This window comes from Dermacentor albipictus, chromosome 7 (assembly GCF_038994185.2).
Source record: "Dermacentor albipictus isolate Rhodes 1998 colony chromosome 7, USDA_Dalb.pri_finalv2, whole genome shotgun sequence".
Lineage (NCBI taxonomy): Eukaryota > Metazoa > Arthropoda > Arachnida > Ixodida > Ixodidae > Dermacentor > Dermacentor albipictus.
The window spans coordinates 96,350,094-96,375,911 of record NC_091827.1 but is presented as its reverse complement, the minus strand read 5'-3'; the positions used below and the strand labels follow the sequence as shown (position 1 = coordinate 96,375,911).

General features: G+C 46.8%; 1 long non-coding RNA gene across 2 annotated transcripts in view; it reads left to right on the top strand.

Moving 5' to 3' along the window:
* The first annotated feature begins 9,176 nt into the window (after positions 1-9,176).
* Positions 9,177-25,818, top strand: part of LOC135897112 (uncharacterized) — a 32,849-nt gene continuing 16,207 nt past the window's right edge. For both annotated transcript variants that reach the window (XR_010562915.2, XR_011507497.1), the window contains exons 1-4: positions 9,177-9,304; positions 14,186-14,328; positions 14,414-14,499; positions 17,558-17,644. This is a non-coding gene — a long non-coding RNA (uncharacterized lncRNA). The remainder of the gene's footprint in view (positions 9,305-14,185; positions 14,329-14,413; positions 14,500-17,557; positions 17,645-25,818) is intronic.

Genomic DNA, 25,818 nt, shown 5'->3' with positions numbered 1-25,818 from the left:
TCTGGCCTGTCGGCGGGTTCTCCTACCTTGGGATTTTACTTTTTTAAAGTTGACAAGATTTTCTGCAGTGGGCGAAGCGCGTAGCAACTCCAACGCTTTGTTCTGATTCCTACGTGCGCTTCTGCATTCATTGTTCCACCACGGGACATGCGGTTTGCATGCCGAGCCGCTTAATTCACGTATGCATTTAGATGCGGCATCTATTAAGAAGGCTGTGAAGTACTCCACAGCAGCATCGATTTCTAAAGAAGACATGTCATCCCATGATATACTAGTTAAGTTTCGGAATTCCTCCCAGTCTGCTGTGTCAATCTTCCACCTAGGAGCCTGTGGTAGATATTCATTTTCTTTAAGTGTTCTTAATAGTATGGGGAAGTGGTCGCTTCCGTAGGGATTATTTGTAACTTCCCATTCGAGTTCGGGCAGTATAGACGCGGAAACTATACTAAGATCTATTGACGAAAAGGTTCTGTTTGCAAGAGAGTAATATGTGGGTCCACTTTTCATGTTACATGAAATTTTTTTATTGTTGTGGTAGTGCATTCATGTATTGTAACTTTGTAGCTGGCATGTAAGATGGTTAGTGAGCCCTTTTCTATATCTGCATCTTGCCACAGAGCTTTTGTTTCACATGTCCTAATACAACTACGTTACATTACAGCATTTTCAGAAATGAAGCTTGAAGTGCACTTTTTTCTTGTAACCATTAATAATTTTTTGCTCTAGCAATGCATCTTATTTTGTCATGAGTTGCCATACAAGATGCTCAGCACCTGTTTATGTCTACATCTTGCCACAGTGCATTACTGCACTGTTGTATATGATACTCAACATGCGCACTTTCTCTCGTCTACCATGCCACTTTTTTATTTGCTGTGGGACTTCATCCACATAGTGTGCCACTTTTCATCTACATCTTGCCACAAAGCTCGTTTCACTCACAAGGGGTGTTGTACCTACATCACATTGCAGTGTTTCATACCTGATGTTCAAAGTGCACTTTCTGCTAGATCTTGCCATTTTGCTTACATATGGTAGTGCAACAACACATTGTATTTTATAGCTGATATGCGAGTTGTTTAGTGTATACACATCTTGCTTATCAGTGGATATTGAAATAGAGGTCATATTTTCGTGCCCTGTATTAGAGCTAATTATAGGCTATGCTGTCTGTCATCCCTCATGTAGTCACATTGATATGGCAGAACTTTGCGGTAGTCATGCCAGTTCAAAACGTGCGCTTCTTATTTTTAAAGTGCACATTATTTCTTGTTTCTGTCTGCAGTGTGCCTTTTTTAATATGCCCACAGGCGACAAGCCCACTTGCGACAATTTATTGACAATGTATTTGAGATGTCACCTAGATCATGGATCAGGTCATTGCAATTCCAATGGATGATGAAAGCCATTGCAAAGCAATTGAAACATAACTTATGCGCGTGTGAGCTATAAAGTTATAAGTTACATGCAATGAAACGATCAGTACTCTAATGAAGGTCGGTAATCGTTCAGGTTACCTGTCTCCTTTTCGGCGCCGTTAAAAGAAGTGCAGATCAATTGGCGTCGATGACGCCGGGCTTTTCGGGTGGATCTCAATCGCCTTCTTCGAGGTGCTGGATGATCGAGAGCCAGGCGCCCAGACGGGCGTCTGAGGCCGTGGAGTACGGCTCAACTTTGGGATCTGCGGCACTGCGGTCTGCCGGCCTTCGATGATGATGGAATCTTCGATGATGATTGGGCAACACTGGCTGCAGCTATCAAAGGGGCGGATGGAGTTTCTATCGACAGCAATACGGAACATAAACCCTGTAGACTCCTGAAACCAGTGTAGCGCTACCCCCTGCCGCGTCACCTTTTCCTCCCTTCATAGGATGAAAACCTTTCCTTCACAGAGATTGTGGTGATTCCTTTTTCTCTTTTCCAGCAAGGGCAGCTCTGTTAGTAAGCTCGACGATCGCCTTTGCAATTGACACATTCTGTAGAAACATTGCAGTTAGAATGTTGGTCGTTGGTACTACACTTCGCACATGTTTCTTTGCCTCTACATGATTGTGATGCATGCCGGAACCTCTGGAACTTCAACCACTGCCTCGGGTTCGGTACGTGTAGTCTCACGTTGATATTCAAATATCCTTCGTCACGTGAACTGGGCACAGTGCTAGTACCAAAACTGAGTATCACATGTTTCATAGGAATCTGTTGGTCATTTCGCCGGAGTGTTATTCTTTGTACCTTAATGATGTTTTGCTCTTGGAATCTTTCAAGGAGCTCTTTGTCACTAAGGTTCAGGAAATCTTCAGTTATTACTCCTCTAAATGTTTTGTGCGAGTGATGTGCAGAGATTGTCACGTTAATGTCAGCGATACCGGTCAGCGATACTGCGAGCTTTTCAAGTTGATCCTTCTTTGTCAGTTCGAGGAGGAGGTCACTGGTTGACATATTTGAGGCTGTGTAGTTACGTCCAATCGCGTTTGCTAGGCATTTAGATATTTTCGTGCCTCTGGAACTGTGGCATCTAGTTTTCCGCGTCAGAAGGGCGTGATTGACGGCGCATAGGTGAAAGAGAGCGACGTCGAGGTGATGGGGATCGGTGGCTAGCTGAGAGCAGGGATTCGGGCGAAGTGTATTGTTGTAGCCTCGCTTTGCCGTTAAAGCGTAAGGATTCTACGCATGCAGGTGCATGGCATCACTTTAACAGACAAGGCGAAGGCGACAGAAACGTTTCACATGTCCTGCATAACCGCAAGAATAACATATAGGGCGATTGTCCGCAGTGAGCCATGGATTTGGAAAGTAGAGGCTGGTCGGCTAAACGGAACTGGTGGTGGCCGAACGATTGGTGACGCGGAAGTATAGGTTAGTTGACGAAGCGACCGGCAGCGACCACTTGTGCTTACGACAGGGGCGCAGACTCCAGAGATGGTGGACGAGCAAAAAGCAAAGTGTCAGTCTCTTATTGTATCGCTTGTCGTATGACTCGGGCCAGATGTGCCTTTGCTGGCTCGAGCGTGCTCAATAAAATGGAGAGCTGTCGGGAGACCTCCCCAAGTACGAGATGCTTGATCTGAATAAACAGTGTATTCTGTTTCCCCAGAGTGAACGCTGCGATCGAGTCGTTCTATTCCAGAGGGCGTCGAGTTTGGGCGCGTTACTTGCGCAATTCGTCGAAACTCTCGCACAAGCTGATATTTGCGACGGTTTGAGGGTGTTTGGCCAAGAACACTTGAAACACGCCATCGGCTACTACTTTGACGATGTGCTTGCTCTTATCCGACTCATGCATCAATGGGTTTATACGCTTATACAAGTCTACGACGTCTTCAATATAACTGATGAAGTTCTCACCGGGTTGTTCAGCACGAAGTCGCTAATCTGCGCGTGGCGCTTGCATACGGCGGGCTGGCCGAAGATTTACCAAAGGTTGTGTTGAATGACGCCCAGTTAATAATCCTCGCTTCTGATTTCGGAAACAAAGATTGGCGACACTGGTGTAGTAAAATATTACTTCGGTCAGCCTAGGCGCATCGTCCCATTTCTTGACTGTCCTTACGATCTGGTATATTGCCAACCAGTCCTCGATATATTGGCCGTCAGTCCCGCTGAACATCTCTGAGGCTGGAGGTAAGGTATGGCTTCGTAGTTCTAGGTTGAAGACTGGGAGATAACCCCACACCTCCGCCAAACTGTAAGCCGGTTAAATTACAAGCAGGGATATAGGCAGGTTGCGAACGTAGTTCCCGCGCCTACTAGGGCGCCCCTCGCGGCGGCGAGCGCGCAATAGGCAGGATACGACCAGCCCGCTTGCGTTCGGAAAGCCTGTCTCTGCACTGTTTCGCAGTAGCTGTTGCCTTTTCTGAGCAATGCCGCAGTGCAACCCGAGCTGTTGAGTAGTGGGCTGCAACAGCACGTACACCAACTCACGAGGAACAAAGCTTTACAGGTTTCCAAGCCGACGGTATGAAGCAGAACGGCGTCAACACTGGATAGCGCTCGTCTGACAGCATAAGCTGTTTTATGTTCCGGCGTTATGCCAAGTGCGTTATAACGCTGAATGCTTTGCTTTTACAGCAATGATGGCAGCAACGGGACACCTACAGTCAGTGGCGTAGCTAGGTCGTCTGGCACCTGAGGCCCATAGGTCTTCTGTCCCCCCCTCCCCCGGGTTTATTGGAGGAAGGTGAGGATATCAACAATTTCCGTGTGTCTCCAGACGTATATGACACCCCCCCCCCCTGGCCCCTTGTACCCAGAGCCCCTCCTCCCCCCCCCCGCCCTTTGCTACGCCACTGTCTGCAGTGCGTACCAGGAAATGCATCGAACAAAGTGGTTTGTTCCCACACTGTACCGCAGTAAAGCTGTGGAACTCTTTCCCAATCCTCTCCCATTAAAACAGCGCTAGGGCTTGCCGAGAGATTTGAGGAGGGGTTGCAGCCGGCTAAGCTGGCATACACCCTTCTGCGCCCAGCATATGAACGAAGGGCCGGATGAGATCACCAAAATTTTTGACAACGTGGTTTATTGGAACCTCCTTTGCACGCACTAAAAAATCGCAACATCAGAGTATCGCACTTCCGGTAATTTCGGCGAAAATATTTTCCCAGCGTAGTCTAACGCAACTGGTAAGTTCATCCCCATTTTTTGTGTTTGGGGAGAGCAACGTTAGAATACCTCTGGTAGGTCTTACGAGTCGTTCGTACGTCCTAAGTTCTTGGATTAGATGTTTTGGACTCGCATATGCCGTCCTGTATGTACAGGGAAACTACCGCGGCGTCCTTGCACTTCCCTGCGATGCCAGCACGGCAATCGCAGCTCCCCGCTAGGATTTGTCTGCTGTCGCCGATCTTCAAGAATCAATTTCGCCTACAATTTCACGCGTCCACACCGTAGATAACGAAGTAACTTACGCTGAGCTTTACGCATCTCGGTGGTGCATTATTTTTCGTTTGCGGAATAAACCTAGCAGTCACTTCCGATCAGCGCGAGTTCAACACTTCCCTCACGTCGTAGACGTGCCCCACTTCAAATAGACGACTTCCTTTCTCTAAATTCTTTCCACAAAAATAGCTATGAAGATCTTGTAATTACCGAAACCCGGTTAAAATTAATATCGGCACGCTGTTTCGCGCCATCGCTACCGTTTGACAGGACGCCAAACCCGCAGCGCGGGCTGCTGACGCCACGAGCAATCCTACCACATTCGCGCAACTATTCGTCAGATGGCGCTATTGGTCGGAACGACAGGGCGCCGCCTAGCACTTGCAACGTGCCCATAGTGCCTGCCTGCTCAGCGGTAACGTTCACGGGGGTTTCGGGCCTACCTCCACGGTCAGTGTCTCTGGGTCTGGATTTCGGGGGTCTGCTGGTGTTCCTTAGCAGGGCGCGGATCAGAGCTGGCTGCTTAGGCGAGTGATGCTTAGGCGGGTGATGTCGTGACCACCGTTACACTCCGTGCGACTTCGGGTAGCCGTCGAATGATCCGGCGCTTCCCCCGGCACTTCTCGTCGGTGTAGGGCGGGCTAGAGTAATTAGGGCGGGTGTAGAGAGTGTAGGGCGGGCTAGAGTAACTAGAGTAAGGAAAGCATTTTTGTGCCTGTTGGAATGATAGGTTGTGCCGATTCACATTGTCAAAAAGGAAATGAGAAAAGAAAAGACGGCGAAGTTAGCAGGGATAATGTAGCAATAAATGGGTTCCACCTACAATACCCTAGTGAAATCTTTAAATTGGCGCAGTCGAAAACAGGAACTTGTGGAGAAAAAGATGAACGACGCATTTAACGGGGGACGAACTCTCACCGAACGCTACAAAGCAAGTGACAAACAACATGCCGGGTAACTGGAGGACGCAACCACACTTGATGTTCTATGGAGCGTTCCAAATGCCTCCGCGTTTGCGGCTGACTCGTCTTGTTCATTGCACGTAGGAAGTCCACCTTTACCGTACCGACTTGCAATGAACAAGCCGAGTCTCAAAATTATTTTAAAACAGCCATCTGAACTCGTGAGACTCAGCCAGCTGTAAGGCCGCCAGACCTTGATATAACTGTTATGGAAGCATTGCTTCACATTAAGAAATGCCAGAAGAAGCAACCACCGCAGATGGTAGATCTTGTTACGCTATCAAGATCTGGAAGCAAGAGAGAACAGCATTTCTTAAAACTCGACATACTTGATGGAAATCGGTCCGGTGTACATATCTGGCTTCATTTTTACGAGTACCCTTGCTCCTAGAACCTATGGTTGACTGACGAGGATCGCATACAGAAGTGACAAGGGTCACAAATCAGGATCAAGCGACAAATACACGCGAGGCTCGCTACTTCATAAGCAGCCATACCTCCAAAACTCAAGACACCACAGAATCTCACCAATATGCTGAAGGAACGTTGTTCCTTGAATCAGGCGTTCTAACAGTACATATGCTTGTGAACCACTAAAACATGTCAGCATTAATGGACACTGGTGCTTCCGTGATCATAATTAATGAAGCTATAGTGGACTCACCCAGCATCATTTCTTTGAAGTATATGCGTGTGTGTAGCTACGTTCGTTCATCTCTGGGTTACCATAAATGCGGACTACAGCAGCTATTCAGTTCCAAGGACACAAGTTAAAGGTGGAAGTGCTCGCCATGAAAGCGCTGAACTTTGCGTTTCTTTTATCACCACATGATATGAACATAAGATCAGCAAACTATAGCATGACGAGATGACCATAGGACAACCTGACCAAGTTTTAAGTTTATTCAGAATAGGAAGACCACACAGGAAATATTGTACAAAACATGTCGATACCTAGCTCAAGGCTAGTTGGGATGCATGCTGGTTATTATTCACAATCACAACGGCATTACAGAAAAGTATAAATCAGTCATTTATACATAAATGTGTATTTACAAAGAAAACGCAGGGTACTTCTAATACTTGTATAGCACTTCTATAGTACTTCTAATAGTGTGTGTGTGTGTGTGTGTGTGTGTGTGTGTGTGTGTGTGTGTGTGTGTGTGTGTGTGTGTGTGTGTGTGTGTGTGTGTGTGTGTGTGTGTGTGTGTGTGTGTGTGTGTGTGTGTGTGTGTGTGTGTGTGTGATTGGCTGAGCACGCACGCACGCGTGACTACCTAAGGTGATATTCTTGACGAAACTTACAAAGCTGTCGCTTAGAAAGATATCAACCCGAGGCTGTTCCTATGACAATACTTCTATAGGTTGTTTGTGGCGCCGTAGAAGCACTCCCGCCCCAGCAATGCTGCTTTAATTATCAGAACGAGCTGTAAGATCCCCGTGGTTTGCAGCGCGGAAGGCATCTCGAGAACGCTTTTTCTTCATGCACAGCTTCCTAAAGTATTGCTCGACTCACACACGAACGACGTCATACGGGCGCTTAGAGACAACCTTCCGCCATAGGTAATGACGCTTGCCCGCAAGATAAAATTGGCACTAAATAACCAGCGCTGTTGTGTTCATTGCTGAGGCGATGAAACAGCTCTCCGCAGTACCCCCCCCCCCCCTCTGCACATGCAGCATCACTGCGTGCATAAAAATATTTTCACGGTGTGCTTCATTTCTTTGTTCTTTCATTTCTGAAGAAAAAAGTGGCAGTTCCCATTGCGCCTGGTCGCGGAATACGCAGTTGCTGGCACAGCAGGACGCCACCCCTGCTCGCTCCTTGTCTCCCATTCAGCCTTGACCTTTCGCGCGACTGAAGACTGCGCGAGTGCTTTGCGCTTACTTCCCTCGCGCGCGTCAAACTGGGCCGAGATTGCCGGCTCTCCTCGCGTGTTTTCACTCGCACATACAGCATACGGTACTCGGCGACTATTTCATCACCCTTGGACTTACTAAGGCCCATCACGGTGACCGCGACGCCGGCATTGCGCCAGGAGTGTCCACATAATTGCTATCGCAATAAACACAACAAATATGAGTTTTTCTCTACGGCATGTGGTCTCGGCAGATGATTGCGAACGAAGTTATTGCTATGTAATTGAAGCAGCCTATAGTCTGTCGTTTTCTATTCACGAAGCAAAATATCGCACAGTAGTGCAGAAAATGATATTCCTGTCGAATGCCTCTACCACGAATACCTGTACAGCGAAATGACCTGTATAAGAAGAGATTGATTGTGTCCGGGCCCAATTCCTTTATTTTACATCTATCGTGAATACATCTACAACGAAGACCACTACACGTGTGCCTGTATACAGACGCAATCTAGGCGTCCCGGATGGCTGATTCGTTGCTTTACGACAAACGGTGGGCTGCGGTGCCTGCAATGCCCTCCGCAGACATCACCAAGGTGCGCTCTGCACTAGCACTAACGGCAGTGCTAGCGGCGCTTTTCGCGATTTTGCCTGTCAGCAAGTAGTCGTCCAACACTGCTCCGGCAATCGCTTAACTCGTACGCTGCTTGTTTAGCCTTCATAATACTGGGTACGAGGACTGATGAACGCGTCGCAGTTGTTGACGACCTGGTGACATATTCAAAGCCACATAGAGACGAAAGAACATGAATGTCAACGGAGGCAACAGTGATGACAATCCTATAAACGAATAAATCATTTTGACGAGAAGGGAGAGAAGCTCGACCACATGCACTTTTAATTTCCCTAGCTCCTGCAGTTGCAGATGCTGCCAGAAAAAGTGTGCAAATTCAAGTAGCTACCTAATTAGGTCTCTCTTGGATTCATTTTTAAATAAAGGGTCTTTAGTTGAACGTGCTTGCACTGCTCTAGTGTGAGCGGCACAAGTTGCTGCCTTGACAACGAAGTGAGCAGTATAACGAACACTTTTGCAAGTTCATGGCGCGTCACAAACGAGGAGTGTGACTGTATGACGTTTATTTATTTAGTGGCCACATTAGAATAAACTCTTCGTTGTACGCACAGTATATTCCCTTTTTCGAGAGCGAAAGGTTGAAGAGCCGCTGAAGAACATAATAAATATGCCCGTCAGAAATCAAAAAGGCACGCTCAGGTGCTGCGCTAGCATTTCAGCACTTGATTCTCTAAAGTTACAGGTCGATATTCTCAAACAACTCTGCTCTTTCGACAGATAACAAAAGGTCACAGTTTGAGGACTTTTACAGTTACCTTTTTTTCCAATGTTCCTTTTCGAAGCAATATGACAACTAAAAAACCTTTAAAATGCCGCAGTTGTTTTCGAAGCAATTTCAGAGACCTTCTCGAGCAAGTATGCTGGCCTTAAGATTTTGTGTAGCCCTTACGCTCCTTGTCTTTAGCGTTAGGAAAGCATATTTGTTTAAAATCAAAGACCTGCGTGATGGTTGCAACACCACTGATCTCAAAAGGGTAAGCGAACTGCCCGCTATATTTTATCAATTTGAATATGCGATTAGTATTATAAGGAAGTAAAATAACCAAGTTGAACTTAATAGTCTGTACTTATTTCGTCACTTTGCAGGACGTACACGTGAGGGCATTATGCAAGTCAGAAGAAGCGCGTAGATAATTAAGGTCAGACCTCGGAGACACATATAAGGCTTTGCAATAGGCGTATGAAGGCAGCAAAACAAAGGATATTGACGTCTCAATGAAAATAACAGTATAGCCAACAGTTTTCGCAGATCAAGCACCTAGACAGGAAAAACACAGCGTCTGTGAAACATGAAAGCTGCAAAACTAGGAAACCAGGCTGAATTGGCTAAGCTGTGAGCGGTAAACAGGCGGGAACTTTAACCTATTACTAATTAGAAATTTGCAATAATTACGAAGCAAAAAATAAAAACGGAAAGAGTTAAAACTTACCATCAAAGGTATTCGGCATTGTAATTTAGAGGGTCAATGCAGTAGCTCAAATATAAAGCAAACATATCAGTAAGTTAGTAGGACGTGTTCCCGGGTTAGTCAGTTCATACTAAACAATTTCAGACCACGTTTCTGTATATTAGCTGTCATTGCAAGTGGAATGAACAATCGTGAGTCAGCGTTCGCCTTGGCCCTTTGCCTTTTTATTTCTACAGGGTGTCCCACCTAACTTTAGCCAGAGTTCAATATATGCGAATGCCACGTAGCTGGCCAGAATCAAGGTCATCTCGTTTACCGCCGCATACTCAAAATATTTTTAACATTCCGCCTAATTAGATATTTAGTCTTAATTAATTAATCAGCTTCTCGAATATTACAATTAGATGAAAAATGTCAATGAGGAAATTGTAGAGCGACATCAAAAACTTTCGATACAGCTTTCTGTTGCTCAAAACATGCTACATAAACGCGTTTTTCTGAGCCTGAAAGAATGCACGCAATGTGTATCGATCGGCCAATCGGTAGAGTTAGGTAGAGTGAGAAAAATTATGGGTATCAACAACCGACGGCAAACAACATTACCTTGGTTGTCTCCAGCTATGTGGCATTCACATGTTTTAATCTCTGGCTAAAGTTACCTAGGGCACCCTATATATTGTGTTGAGAGGCCGTATCTTTCATTGCCTGAAACTTTGCAATCATCAGTTAATTATATGATTACTTCAGCAGCAAAGTACCCATAAAGTGAATAGTACAGCAGCCAGTCCCGACGCATAGCCGCCATTAAAACCGTTCGGGGAGAAGAATTTGAAGCCCCATCAATATTTCGCGTTCAGCTTAGAAATATTATACAATATTTCTTGGCGGGAAAGCAACAGGCAGATAATAGTGTAAATCAGAAGTTTTCTGTGACGGTGCAAGCAATAGGGCTCGAGGACATCAGCGACGTGAGAAAGCAACGCCAGAGTGCGAAGCCGCTGCCATTTTACTACTGTAATAGGTCATCGATCTTAGGTCGTACAGATCAGGCCAGTAAAGTACGTTATTGACGCAACTGCATCTGTTCTAGCTCATAATATTGTTCTTCGCATTTCTACAGCCGTTTTCCCGTCAAAAATCGAGGTTACACGTGCGTTGCCGCTTGTTCAACTAAAGACGAGTCAAGACCTCTCCACTACCGACCGGTGTCAGTCCTTCCAGTATTTTCTGAGAGTTTAGAGAGAGCATTGTTAATGAGAGTTTCATGTTTTCGCCCTGAGCTCAACATTATGAAAAAGTCTCAGTATGTAATCCAGAAAATAGATCAGCTGAACCTGCTTCGTTTACAGCAAAAGGAAATGTATTGACACGTGTACTTGTTTTTATCGGGCGACACGTTTCAGCGCCTAACAAATCTTATCGCACAGCGCAGGACGCACCTGCAGGTGTTGTAAGTTTCTGGAATGTTATCGATGGTTCCATCCGCTGTCTGTGACCGAACCTTGTATTATCTGATTGCATGTGTGCGCGACGCGAGTAATGTAGAACTTTGTGGAACGCACGCGGGTCCCAGCGATTACTCTGGAACATTCGACGACTGGTGTATAAAAGCCGACGCGCTTGACCCGCTCATGAGATTTTCGGCGATCGCAAAGTATATTCGCCGCTATCGTTCTTTAAGTGTCGCCTGCTTTTGAGGGCACAAGTTCGCCCAATAAAACGCTAGTTTCTTTAATCAATGTTTTGCTGCCTTCTTCACCGTCACTACTACGTGACAGTATTCTCTGGAATACTCAAGACAGAAGTTTGGCCATTCGTATCATACATTCTATTTGGGCATTCCAGTACATTCACCGTAATATTCTCCAACAAAAGCTCAACCATTGTGGTACACAGGAAGAGGCCCTCGCATATTTGAAGAGCTTTATTACCCAAAGGTATCACTTCATTAGAGCTATAAGTGATGCAATGCCATCATGAATTAAAATATCCTGAAGGGTCCATCAGAGCAGCCTTGTAGGTGCGTTGTTGCTTAACTGGTATTTAAACGATATTCTCCAGATATCATGAGACTCTAAGTTTGCAGTTTACGCTGATGATGTCAGTATTTTCATACCTTCAAGAAAAGCACACGCTTTTGCCAAAGAAACCAAGCTCCAGAATTTTTGGATTCATGGGCGAATATTTATAATGTAAGAATAAATACCACAACGACAAATTTAGGGGAGAAATCTTTAGAGGTAACTAAAAATCGCCGTTTCGCCCGAAAGGCGAAGCATCGATTGCGATGCGAAAGTAATAGACAGGTGTGAAAAGTACGGATGGCAAGTTTATTGGCTCGTAATCTTGCAAACATTCGCTTACCTAATAAATTAACAATCATAGTGTCAGCGCGCACAGCCAAACATGAACACATCACACTGGATAAGCGCGGACACTCGCTGTCGAAATACTGGCGTGAGGAAGAGTGGCAGGAGTAGCGAGCGAATCGACGACCTTTGTGCTGTCCATGGCTTCAGCGTAAACTGAACCGATAGAACGCAGCACGCACAAATGTACGCGTCGTCGGAGCACCTACACTGTTCTGCGCAGCAACGACCGAAGTGACCTTCGTGATGTGTAGCACTTCAACACTAACTAATGCTAACAACACAAAGGTATGCGCCATCGAAGCGCCTAGACTCCGCCCTCAACGCAGATCGCTTGGAAGATAGGCGCACGTTGCCGCGGAATAAGCTGTATAAACCCGCCCGCGCTCTCTCCCCCTGGAACCGAGCGCGCGGCGCAAGACGCAGCGCTTCATTCCCGCTTTAAGCAATAGCGCGCGCGAAATTGAACCGACATCGTCGGCTCCCGTCGCACGTTTTTACTCGCACATACATCGTACGGCGCGCGGCGATCGCGATATCGCCCTACGACTTTATACGGAACATCACGTCGACGGCGACAGCAAAGTGCACTTATGGTGCCCATGTAGTTCCTATCGTAATAAAAACAAATATGTCGCAAATATGAAATTGCCCAACGCAGTTCAAATAGTTAGAGTACCCCGTTTATATCGTTCGGGTCTTTCTTATAAAGATAACGTGCAATGATTATGTGAATTTTATATTACAATCACCGAGTCATACAAAGAGCATCTTCCATAAAAACCGTGAAACACTTCAAGAATCAAACAAGGTGTTAGTTTACAAATCTTGTTATGCTTGATACTTAAACTACTGTCACTTGGTGCGAGGAGCCACAACTTATGCAAACGTACTGAGAATTCTAAAGATTGAAATAAATGTTCACCCGCGATTTCTAACCCACTCCTTCATGAATCCGCGTCACGTTTGCTCAAAAAGCATCGTATACTAAAACCTAGAAAATCATCGAAAGTAATCGAAACATTTGCGCAGTTGCTCTAGTCGTGCAATCCAATATTCCCTTCGTTGTGGGTATCGCGTCATGAGAACCCTCGTTAGTCGTCTCGTCTGCATATTGTAGCGAAGTTCCGCAGTCTTTAGGTATCAGACGCCTCAGCTCACCCGGGAGACGAAGATGAATGGGGATGAGCTCTGGCAGGGGCAAGTCCAAACGCGCAGGTACGACGACGAGTGTAGCATTTGAACAAATAGGTTTATTCACTTGGCATCTGCCGTAAGTTTAAACTGTTAAAAAATCTACAAACGACAATCTACAATCTACAATCTTCAATGCTTGAACGTATAAGAGTGCATTTTGTCCAAAAATTAAGCGCAAGAACAGTGCATATTTACGGCCACTTTCATAGCGCACATGTCAGAACTGGTGTCATTCTGAATATACATTCAAGTGGATACGCCTTGCAAACGACCCGGCTACAATTATAAATTACCATATTTACCGTAAAGTAAGTAATTAAGAAGTTAATTGATGAATTTCTGGTAATTAGTTGTATATGCATTTTGATTTCGCGTGCAAGTAATGTCCACCTCTCTTAATGATACCGTTAAAGGACTATAATTATGTTCTCTGCAGCTACGATTTTCAAAAATTCTGTCACACCGAAAAATGATCAACCTGCATAATACGAAACACTGCCCTGAAACAATAGGCCCAGCGTGCTGCAGTCAAAGGTGCCACAGTGTCGCTACATTTACAAATAAAGGGCATTTATTACACAATGAAATGGCTTTTTGGTTTTGAGAACGGTCTCTGGATAGATATTTATTATATTGACAATACGTTTTGGCGGAAACTTGTACATGGATATCCCCAAAGGGCTGTAAGTCGTGTGATCCATTACTAATGTACGCTGTCCCCTTATTAACCTGTTCCCTAAATTATCAAGTTAATTTGCGCTCTTTTAGTGCTTTTGCTTGCGCCAGCAAATGTGCATACTTCTGGGCATTACTTTCTTGAAAAATGTTTTCTCTGAGGCGCCTCTTATACCAGCGCCAAACGGTCGCAATTTTCCCGCAGTTTTGGAACACAACCGAGCCAATATGGACCTTTACTACAGCGGACACTGCAAATTCTAGCCTTTCTTGTCTAGTAGACGTCAAGGAAAATGACACTGGAAGTTACACGTATTTACGAAGATCTCACTACGCCTCAAGCACAAAGTGAGTCTTTCACACTGGATATCAGGAGTTTTATGCAGTGTTTGTCCATTTGAGCTTTTCCTTACAATAACCTATTATTTTCTAGAGAGAGGAAGACTGTCCAGCTCAAGGGGTATATTTCGCCAGGAAACGGCTTCGACCAAACAGCTATGCTCCTTTATTATACAACAAGTAAGACACCGCAACCTCAGTACAGTACAATTTATGTTGTTGTGACAGATATCCTGCGCAAAAAAAAGCATTTAAGGTCAGCGCCAAGCGGGAAGTTTAGGCTGAAACCAAATTCAAAGTTAATTTTAAAAGAATTTACTCATTCCCGGGGAAATATTAGGATCTTAAAGACTGTTCCAGATTTTCAATTTTAAGAAAAAATGGTGTCCTCCTAAGGGTCTATTTCTCGCTGGTCTCCGATTAGGAGTGCCGCGTGAAATGGCGTTTTTTTTTAGAAACGGTAGAACTGTGTTTGCGTTCTCGTTCTAGTTCTGAGCAAGGCACGAAAAATGAATAGCACAAAGAATATCTCCTCAGTTATTGCATTGCGGCCGTTCATTACCTAGGAGGAATTTGTGTTCCAGGAATGTGTGCCCAAAGGTCAGCACAAACGTGGTTCTTTGAAACCGAGTAGCGCAAGTGATCCGGCTAGTTGTTGAAATATATTGTGCGAAAGCGCTAATCCTTAGAGAGCGAGACAGGAACAGAAATGCGTTGCTGCCTTTCTCTGTGTCACTGTAGCAAAACAGCACGAGGCGACACGTACAGGACGTAGGAGAGACACGACAAGACGCGGAATTTGGGAAAACATTTTTGCCATGTGTACAACTACACAGGCCGGATTGCCCCAATATCACATATATCACATAAGAAGCAACAAGACAGACGTATTAAGTAAATCCACTTTTTAGGTGTCAAACATGACCGAAGCTGGGCTTACGCATTCACCACCCAATCTGATAAAATGGCAAGCTTCAGTGATCAATCGTGTGAGAGAGCGCTTAGCCATAACCACTTCCATAGCTTCTTCTGACTTAGGACATAACTGGAACAAGCGGTGGTGCATGGTCAGCGCCAGCATCTTCCCTTGTTCGCCATGTACGCGTTTCTTAGCACTGTTTAGCCGCAATAAATTTATACCTACTGGATCAACTTTCAATGCGTTTGCAGTTCTTTGTGTATGTCAGATTTCCATTCACTAAGCTTTAGCTTTATTACATGAATTGACATATTTGTAAGCCATCTTAACTACCCTTGTTTCTTGAGTCTTTCTTGTGCGCCATGGTGGCTTAGTGGCTATGTTGTTGCGCTGCTAAGCACGAGGCCGCAGGATTTACTCCCGGCTGTGGTGGCCACACCTAAATAAGGGCAAACGACAAAAATGCCTTGTGTCGTGTAAATTAGGTGCACGGTACAGGCCCCCAGGTAGTAAAAATTATTTAGGAGTCCCCACTACGACGTACCTCAAATGCAGAATGTTGTTTTGCCATGTGAATTCATAAATTTAATTTATGTCAACTTCAATTATTGCCCAACATTCTTCTTAAGTAAAATTCAAGGAGGATTTTTATATATCCTCCTTGGTAAAATTATCCTTATTACTTTTGATATGCGGCAAATAAGTGATGGTGGATCAATTTCACTTTGGCAGCGCTCGAGAGATGGAACTCGAAAATAGCATGTTCAGCCGCGTTCTCTTCCCAGGGGCAGAGACTGGATATTGACCCAACTTACCTTTGCAAAGGTGAAAAGCAGGTTGTTTTGAAATAGACCACAGCGGTGTGCAGGATGTTGTGCGCGTTTCTTCATCACAAACCTTCCACATTGAAGGCACTCGCTTACACTGATTGCCTGAAGGAGCCACGTTCTTTATTAGATCCGCAATTTTTTTCCCTTCATTTAATCACCCTTATTCGCCCGCATCCCATACGCCTGTATGCCCGAGGCGCGTGGCCCAATGTCCAAGTCACGGGCCTCATATTTAGCTTGGGCATCATTCTTGTACACCTTACGTTATCTGCGATATCGCTGTAATGCCTACTTTCTGCGTAGGGCCACAGCAGCCATTTATACACGGTGTCCCAACTATTAGGCGCCAATATTTAAATATCTGCACAGAACTAAGGTACTGTTGTTTGCCCTTGCTCACATTTAATCTGATTATTGTTTCAGCCTAATTGCATAATTATTCTTAATTAATTATTCAACTTCTCAAATATAGCTAGATGAAAGGTATCAATGAGGAAACTGTAGGGCAACATGGAAAACTCCCTATACATCCTTCTGTTGCTCAATACGTGCTACATAAAAGTATTTTTCCAAGCGGCAAAGAAACCCGAGAGAACACGCAAACTGCCTCGAGTGGCCAGTCACGCGGTAATATTCAAGTCTTCACGATATGTCTTCCTCATACAGGCCTATATAGAAAGTCATCCAAATATCACAATCATAGGAAGATGTTTCTGAACTCATGTAAACTTATGGTGCTAGGCATTATAAAGTATTATGCGAGTAATTTTCAATCCAACAATGGCCAAATTTTAGGAAACAAAATTAAAAAATGAGGTTGTAGTTTCGTATACTGAGATACAGAAATTGCTTCAGGAAGAATGATTTCCGTGTAAAAATATTTTTCACAAAAAACTTTTCTATTATGGGCAAGCAAGACCTCACCTGCTGGCATAGCAACAACAATAATTTATAAGCTGGACAATACCAGCTGTATTACGCTACAAACATTGAAACGATGCTTTCCGGGAATTTATTTATTTAGATTTGTTCCTTGGCGTCGTACGTTGAACATATTCGTCTTTTATCGAACATTTCATTGATGTACGTCTACCAGACAAAGGCAAAGTTTAACTGCTCGTCCCATCAATGATGTAGCGCTGCAAAACGTTCCCATCTAACCTCTTCTCTAAAGCAGAGCTTCTATAGGACTGGCTTTTTAGGGCTAAGTTACATGTTTTATCGTGCCCAGACCTCTTTTAATTACTGATTCTTTCAGTACCACTAATACCCAAGATTACTGCAATTGTTTGCCGCAATTTCCCACTGGTTAAGGTATAGCCACAACGGAAACCAATTTTTGTTATGCGTGTTGCTTTCCTATGTACGACGCAATACCACCCTGATTTATCTCACGCATCCCGATGAGACCCGCCAACTGATGACTGAACTTTGTGAAAGGTTCGCGAAGTCGTCATTCTGCTCTCTTTTGGTCGTTATTCGTTTCCAGATGCCACGCTGTATGCCGTGGAGCAATTACTGTACGAAAGTTACGACAGCAGCTGTGGTGTCATTAAGTTCTCTATGCATCAAACTGGTACGTATTCTGGGTAATATCTTGCTTTGCTAACACCCTGGTAAGCACTTTTTCCTTTATTGCGAGCGCCTCGTACAGAAATGTGAGCGCAGCATGACCTTGATAACCCCAAACACGCAAACGTGCGACGGAACTAGGGGGAGTGGAGAGCGCAGTTGTGATAGGGTACACACTGTTAGCAAAAATGTGCCGAGATTGGGGTTACCGCCTAAACTACGTCTAAGTACTAAATAATTACTGAGGCATGTTGGAGCAAATTGCGCTAATTTACATTGTTTGACAGCCACCTCCAGGAACATTTTAGTCACTGAAGTGAAACAAAAAAGTCATTAAAACTCTCGCTGTAGCTGTGAAATGGATTTTAATAATGTAGGTATTTTAAAACACCCTAATGTAGCCTGTCGTGAAGTAAACAATTTACCTAGACGTTTAATCTTGGTCTGACATTCCTGCAGCTGAAGAAAAACACAGAATTTAGCAACAGAGTATAGAGGGCTTTAGCTCTGGTAAAGTATTTGCTATAGAATAGGCAAATATCGAAGTTGTGAATATGAATAGTTGGTAATATTTTATTTGTGTTTGAAAATGAACTATTTGGTACTTTCTAATATTAAAACTAACCATATATTTCACAACAACCGCCTGTTCAAATCGGGCTTTTGCTCTTCAGACCTGCTGAATAAAGTATCGAAAATTATAATTACAAGTGAAACAGCGACAAAGTTTTGGAAGCAATGCAGTAACAAAATCGGTAATGCAAGCTTTCTTTTCGGTTCCGCGGTGGAAGTGTGGCGCTAGTTAACACTCCATGGGTGAAATCTTGCACACATACATAAATACCCACGAATGCATGCACGCGGGTACTGCCGTCGTCGCAGCCCATTTGCTTGTGCAACGCGCGCGTAATGCAGAGGTTGTGGATTGGGCTCTCACTGCCAGCAAGTTGAGTATTCCTCGGTTTCCCATTAGCTTTTCATTTTCGCACTTCAGTTAGAAACTACAAATAATTTATCCTATGCTTTACGTTTGTTCATTATCTGTTCGTTTCTTATGGTTCTGACTAACAAATACCAGACAGCATTCATACAAAGACGGCGCCCTTACAAAACCGGTCCCCTCCGTTCCCCTTCTTTTCGTCCAATACATGACAATCGGCTATATCGTGCTTATGGCCTGCCAAGTGTTCTTTCTTGATTGCAGCCTAGTCAGTTGGGAGTTTTATCTCTTACGTTACAACCAGTGATGTTTTATTTTTTATTGTAAAAGGCTCTGTATGCTATCTAGGCCACACAAATACCTTCTTATCGTTTTATTTTCCTTTTCCACAACTTCTGATATTTTTTCTACAACCGTTTATTATGCGTTTTTAAAAAGTTGGTCAGCTTCAAATGGTTGTTATTCTTGGAAAGCTTGTTTGCCACCAGGCGCAAAGGTGTCAAACGGCTCTTCGTGCAGTTGTTTTCATTACTGTTGTGATCTTGTGTTTAAAACGATCCTAATTGCGCGTGATAGTTGACTGTCCATTCAGTGCAAGCGCGTTCCTATTTACACTGAAACATATTCCTTATGTATATACGTGCGTCTGCGTTTGTCTATTGGCTATTCTATACTTACTATGCATATTCGATTGATATTTTTTTAAATGTCGATATTCGATCGCCTACCTCTAATATTTACATACTGGATTATGACAGTTTAACTTTTTTCCTTATCTTCACATTGTAAGGTTACAAATACAGCACGATTCAAAAGAACACAAGCAACGTAGTTTTCCTAGCAAGAGAATGCATTTAGTCTGCGTATTATGCCTACATATTTTGTGCTTCTCGACATTCATGGTGGCAGAACTAGATTTTGTGGGACGCGCTTGGTCGCATTTGGTTGACAAGAAATCACAATTACCCAAACTTTGTACAGGTTAAATACTACATTTTCGTCCTTGATCTACCTGAGAGCCGCCGTGAAGTACCGATTGGTCCGAAATCCGTGAGAAATGGAAGCGATTTGTTCAATCACGCGTGGTCGAGCTAAGCCGTTCCGATATTTACGCCTTTTAACGCGACAGCATTAAGGAACTCTTGTGGCAGAAAAGCCGGTGTCGTCGGCGTCGGCCGTGAGCGAAAAATGGCGGCAAGCAATTCATAAATAAAAAGAACTTGCAAGAACGGCTGGGTGGGAATCGAACCAGGGTTCCCGGAGTGCGAGACGGAGACGCTACCACTAAGCCATAAGTTCGATGCTTCAAGGCGGGACAAAAGCGCCTCTAATGAATGCGGTGTTGCCTTAGAAACGTACCGTAGAAAGTTGTACTGCGGTGTATATCGGTAATTATGAGCATGTAAATTACACAAGTCGCAGTTAAACGCGCAGCGAAGTACGTTTCCGCTACATTTCTTCTGCGCTTCGCGCGCACGCAGCGCCATCTTGCGGCAAACACAGAAGACTCCCTCCTCGCATTGCACGGCGCTGCCCCTACAGCTGGCGTGCCACTCACCCGCTTCTAAAGGACGATCCCATCGAGGCGTCAGCCCTAAGATCGCGTCCGCCTTCATGGCGCGTCACGGCCCGGCTGTCCGTGCCGATCAGCACGTTCGGCTCGCGTAGATCGTTTCTCCCTCCGAGACACCGAGTTCTTTTGTTCGTTCCGCTTGCCCAGGCGCACGTTTCGTCTTTGTGTGACTCAAGAACATGTCGAGCGAATGAGTGGGCGGTGTGAATGGGGTGCGATAACGCTATCGCGTTCCACTCTTGAAGGCGAAGCTTAAGTGTCCTCCAATTTTTTGCGTAGTCGATATTGTCACGTGGTAGTGACGTTAAAGAACACAGTAGCAGTACTGTGAAAGACAAACTGGCTTTTATTGGGCGAACCTGTGCCCACAAAACAGGGTACACTTAAAGCACAACGATAGCGGCGAACACAGTCGGCGATCGTCGAAAATCTGATCAGCGGGTCAAGCGCGTCGGCTTTTATACAGCAGTCATCGAATGTTCCAGACTAAACGTTGGGACCCGCATGCCTTCCACAAAGTTCTACAACATTCGAGTCACGCGATGAAATCAGATAACACAAGGTTCGGCGACAACACAGCGGATAGAAGCATCGATAACTTTCCAGAAACTTCTGTACATACAGGCGCGTCCCACGCTGTGCGATTACATTTGTTAGGCTGCGAAACGTGGTTGCCCGATAAAGATAAGTACACGTGTCAATACCCCCCTCTTAAATAGCATCGTCCCGATGCTACAAATATAAGAGAGCGAAACACAAAAGGACACTTATTAAACATAAGTAACAAAACAACGAAAAGAAACAAAGTCAAAGGTCAGTTACGCGAAGCCCCAAAGTTCATTAACGCTGGTAGTACGGCTTGAGTCGCACAACGTGGACTATTTCCGGACGTGAGCGGCGCCGCTGTGATAGCGAAATGCCGTCTGGCACGACCTCATAGTCCAGAGCGCCAATACGTCGGATGACCTTGTAGGGTCCGAAATAGCGTCGGAGTAATTTCTCAACGAGTCCTCGTCGGCGTATCGGGGTCCAGACCCAAACACGGTCGCCAGGTTGGTACTCGACGAAGCGTCGTCGGAGGTTGTAGTGTCGGCTGTCGGTCCTCTGTTGGTTCTTGATCCGCAGGCGGGCGAGCTGTCGTGCTTCCTCGGCGCGCTGGAGATAGCTAGCAACGTCAACATTCTCTTCGTCAGTTACGTGCGGCAGCATGGCGTCAAGCGTCGTCGTCGCGTTCCTGCCGTAAACCAGCTTAAACGGCGTGATCTGTGTTGTTTCTTGCACCGCCGTGTTGTACGCAAAGGTTACGTACGGCAGGACCGCGTCCCACGTCTTGTGTTCGACGTCGACGTACATTGCTAGCATATCGGCGAGGGTCTTGTTCAGGCGCTCCGTGAGACCATTCGTCTGCGGATGGTAGGCAGTTGTCCTCCTGTGGCTTGTCTGGCTGTACTGCAGAATGGCTTGGGTGAGCTCTGCTGTAAAAGCCGTTCCTCTGTCTGTGATGAGGACTTCTGGGGCACCATGTCGCAGCAGGATGTTCTCGACGAAAAATTTCGCCACTTCGGCTGCGCTGCCTTTTGGTAGAGCTTTAGTTTCAGCAAAACGGGTGAGATAGTCCGTCGCCACGACGATCCACTTATTCCCGGATGTTGATATCGGAAACGGCCCCAACAAATCCATCCCAATCTGCTGGAATGGTCGGCGAGGAGGTTCGATCGGCTGCAGTAATCCTGCTGGCCTTGTCGGTGGTGTCTTGCGTCGCTGACAGTCTCGGCATGTCTTGACGTAACGGGCGACGTCGGCGGTCAGACGCGGCCAGTAATACCTTTCCTGTATTCTCGACAGCGTCCGGGAGAATCCGAGGTGGCCAGCGGTTGGATCGTCGTGTAGGGCGTGCAATATTTCTGGACGCAGCGCTGACGGTACAACAAGAAGGTAGCTGGCGCGGACTGGTGAGAAGTTCTTCTTCACGAGCAGGTTGTTTTGTAGCGTGAACGACGACAACCCGCGCTTAAATGCCCTAGGGACAACGTCGGTGTTCCCTTCCAAATACTCGACGAGACCTTTTAGCTCCGGGTCGGCTCGTTGCTGTTTAGTGAAGTCTTCCGCGCTTATTATCCCAAGGAAGGCATCGTCGTCCTCGTCGTCTTGCGGCGGGGGATCGATGGGGGCGCGCGATAAGCAGTCGGCGTCGGAGTGTTTTCGTCCGGACTTGTAGATCACCGTGACGTCATATTGCAGTCTGAGGCTCCACCTCGCCAGCCGTCCTGAAGGGTCCTTTAAGTTAGCTAGCCAACACAACGCGTGATGGTCGCTGACGACTTTGAATGGCCTGCCATATAGATATGGGCGGAATTTTGCTGTAGCCCAAATGATGGCGAGGCATTCCTTTTCAGTCGTAGAATAATTGCCTTCCGCTTTTGACAGCGACCGGCTAGCATAAGATATCACCCGTTCATGCACGTCTTTCTTCTGGACTAGGACGGCGCCGAGGCCTAGGCTACTGGCGTCAGTGTGGATTTCGGTATCGGCGTCTTCGTCGAAATGTGCGAGTATCGGCGGTGACTGCATGCGTCGTTTTAGTTCTTGAAATGCGTCGGCCTGCGCCGTTTGCCATTTGAACTCGACATCAGATTTGGTTAGATGCGTTAGCGGCTCAGCGATGCGTGAAAAGTCCTTGACAAAGCGCCTGTAGTAGGCACACATGCCAAGGAATCTACGCACTGCCTTCTTGTCAATGGGCTGCGGGAACTTTGCGATGGCAGCTGTTTTCTGCGGGTCGGGGCGTAGTCCGGATTTGCTGATGACGTGGCCTAGGAACAGAAGCTCGCCGTAAGCGAAGCGGCACTTTTCTGGCTTCAGAGTTAGCCCTGATGATTTGATGGCCTCTAGTACTGTTGCAAGCCGCCTAAGGTGATCGTCAAAATTTCTGGCGAAGACGACGACGTCATCCAAGTAAACGAGACAGGTCTGCCACTTCAATCCTGCTAAAACCGTGTCCATGACGCGCTGGAACGTTGCAGGCGCCGAGCACAGTCCGAATGGCATAACCTTGAACTCGTAGAGGCCGTCTGGGGTGATGAAGGCGGTCTTTTCGCGATCTCTTTCGTCGACTTCTATTTGCCAGTAGCCAGACTTGAGATCCATCGACGAGAAGTATTTAGCGTTTCAGAGCCGATCCAATGCGTCGTCTATTCGTGGGAGGGGGTATACGTCCTTCTTCGTGATCTTGTTCAGACGACGGTAATCGACGCAGAAACGCAGGGTTCCGTCCTTTTTCTTTACCAGGACCACAGGGGATGCCCACGGGCTTTTCGACGGCTGGATGATGTCGTCGCGGAGCATTTCGTCGACTTGTTGCCTAATAGCTTCACGCTCTCGCGTCGAAACTCGGTAAGGGCTCTGGCGGAGTGGTTGAGCGCACTCTTCGGTTATTATGCGATGCTTTGCAACTGGTGTTTGTCGAATCTTTGATGAAGTCCAAAAGCAGTCCTTGTATCGTCGGAGAAGACTTCTGAGCTCTTGCTGCTTGCTTATGGGGAGACTTGGATTTACGTCGAAGTCTGGTTCGGGGACAATGGTCGGCGGGGTAGATGCGGCAGAATCTGTGAGGACTAAGGCATTGCTCGTTTCCACAATTTCCTCGATGTACGCGATTGTCATGCCCTTGCTGACGTGCTTGAACTCTTGGCTGAAGTTGGTTAGCATCACTTCCGTTTTCCCTCCGTGGAGTCGAGCGATCCCTCTTGCGACGCAAATTTCACGGTCTAGCAGTAGACGTTGGTCGCCTTCGATGACACCTTCTACGTCAGCGGGTATTTCGGTGCCGACCAAAATAACAATGCTGGAGCGAGGCGGGATGCTCACTTGATCTTCGAGCACACTCAAGGCGTGGTGACTACGAGGGCTCTCCGGCGGTATCGCTTGATCTTCAGACAGGGTTATCGACTTCGACTTCAAGTCGATGACTGCGCCATGTTGGTTTAGGAAGTCCATGCCGAGAATGACGTCGCGTGAACACTGTTGGAGGATAACGAAGGTGGCAGGGTAAGTCCGGTCATGAACGGTAATTCTTGCCGTGCAGATTCCAGTCGGCGTAATCAGGTGTCCTCCAGCGGTCCGAATTTGAGGGCCTTCCCATGCAGTCTTAACCTTCTTCAAGTGGGCGGCGATGTGTCCACTCATGACGGAGTAATCAGCACCGGTGTCCACTAAGGCGGTAACTGCGTGGCCGTCGAGAAGCACGTCGAGGTCGGTGCTTCTTTGTCTGGCGGTGCAGTTAGGTCTTGGCGTCGGACCACGGCTGCGTCGTGTTGAACTGAAACTGGAACGTCGCGTCGTCATGTCGTCTTTCGTCGGTGTAGTCTTGGTTTGCTGACTTCGTCGGGTCTGCGGCGTGTCTTCATTAGGTCGTCGAGATAGTTTCTTCGTCGTTTTCGTCGGCGGCGGAGGATCTTCGTCAGTTCGACGAACAGCAACCGCACCTCCATCGGTTGCTGCTTTTAGTTTTCCGGATATGGGCTCGCAGAGCGGCCCCGGGCTGGGCCGCTGTATGGTCGGCGCTGCGGTGACAGGTAGCGGCCTGGTGACGGCGAACGGGATGGTCGTCGAGGGTTCCACTGAGTGGCGGCGAGGTAGTCGGCGATATCGCGAGGGCGTTCACCTTGCTGCGGGCGCGGAGCGTTGACGGCGAAACCTCGCAGTCCCATCTCCCGGTATGGGCATCGGCGATACACATGGCCGGCTTCTCCGCAGTGATAGCAGAGCGGGCGGTGGTCGGGGGCTCGCCAAATGTCCGTCTTCCTCGGGTAGGTGTGCTGGGCGACGGGTGGGCGCGTTGGCGGCGGCGGCGGCGGACGACGGAATTGCGTCGTTGCAGGACCCTGGCGTGGTCGCGGAGGGGGACCTTGACGGCGTACGACGGCGGCGTAGGTCATCGCTTCGGGATGTGGTTGCGGTAATTGGGGTTGCACATCCGGGACTCCAAGCGACCGCTGAACCTCATCTTTGACGATGTCGGCGATCGAAGCCACTTGGGGCTGCGACGAAGGCATGACCTTGCGCAGTTCTTCGCGCACAATGGCCCTTATGGTCTCTTGGAGATCAACGGAGCCCAGCGCTTGGACGGCGCACTGAGACGTGAGCACTTGGCGGTTATATTGCCTAGTGCGCATTTCTAACGTTTTCTCAATCGTCGTAGCCTCTGTCACGAACTCAGCTACGGTCTTCGGCGGGTTTCGGATTAGTCCGGCGAAAAGTTCTTGCTTTACGCCTCGCATCAAGAAACGCACTTTTCTCTCTTCGGACATTTCCGGGTCGGCGTGCCGGAAAAGACGGGTCATCTCTTCTGTAAAGATAGCGATGGTCTCATTAGGTAGTTGGCCTCGGGTTTCCAGCAGAACTTCGGCCCTTTCTTTTCGGACAACGCTCGTGAACGTCCTCAGGAAGTTACTGCGGAACAGGTCCCATGTTGCTAGGGTGGACTCCCGGTTCTCGAACCAAGTCCTCGCGGCATCTTCCAAGGAGAAGTACACGTGTCGTAGCTTATCTTCAGAGGTCCAGCTATTGAAGGTCGAGATCCTTTCGAAGGTTTCGAGCCAGGTTTCAGGATCCTCCGACGTAGCTCCACGGAAGGTAGGGGGCTCTCTGGGTCGTTGAAGTACGA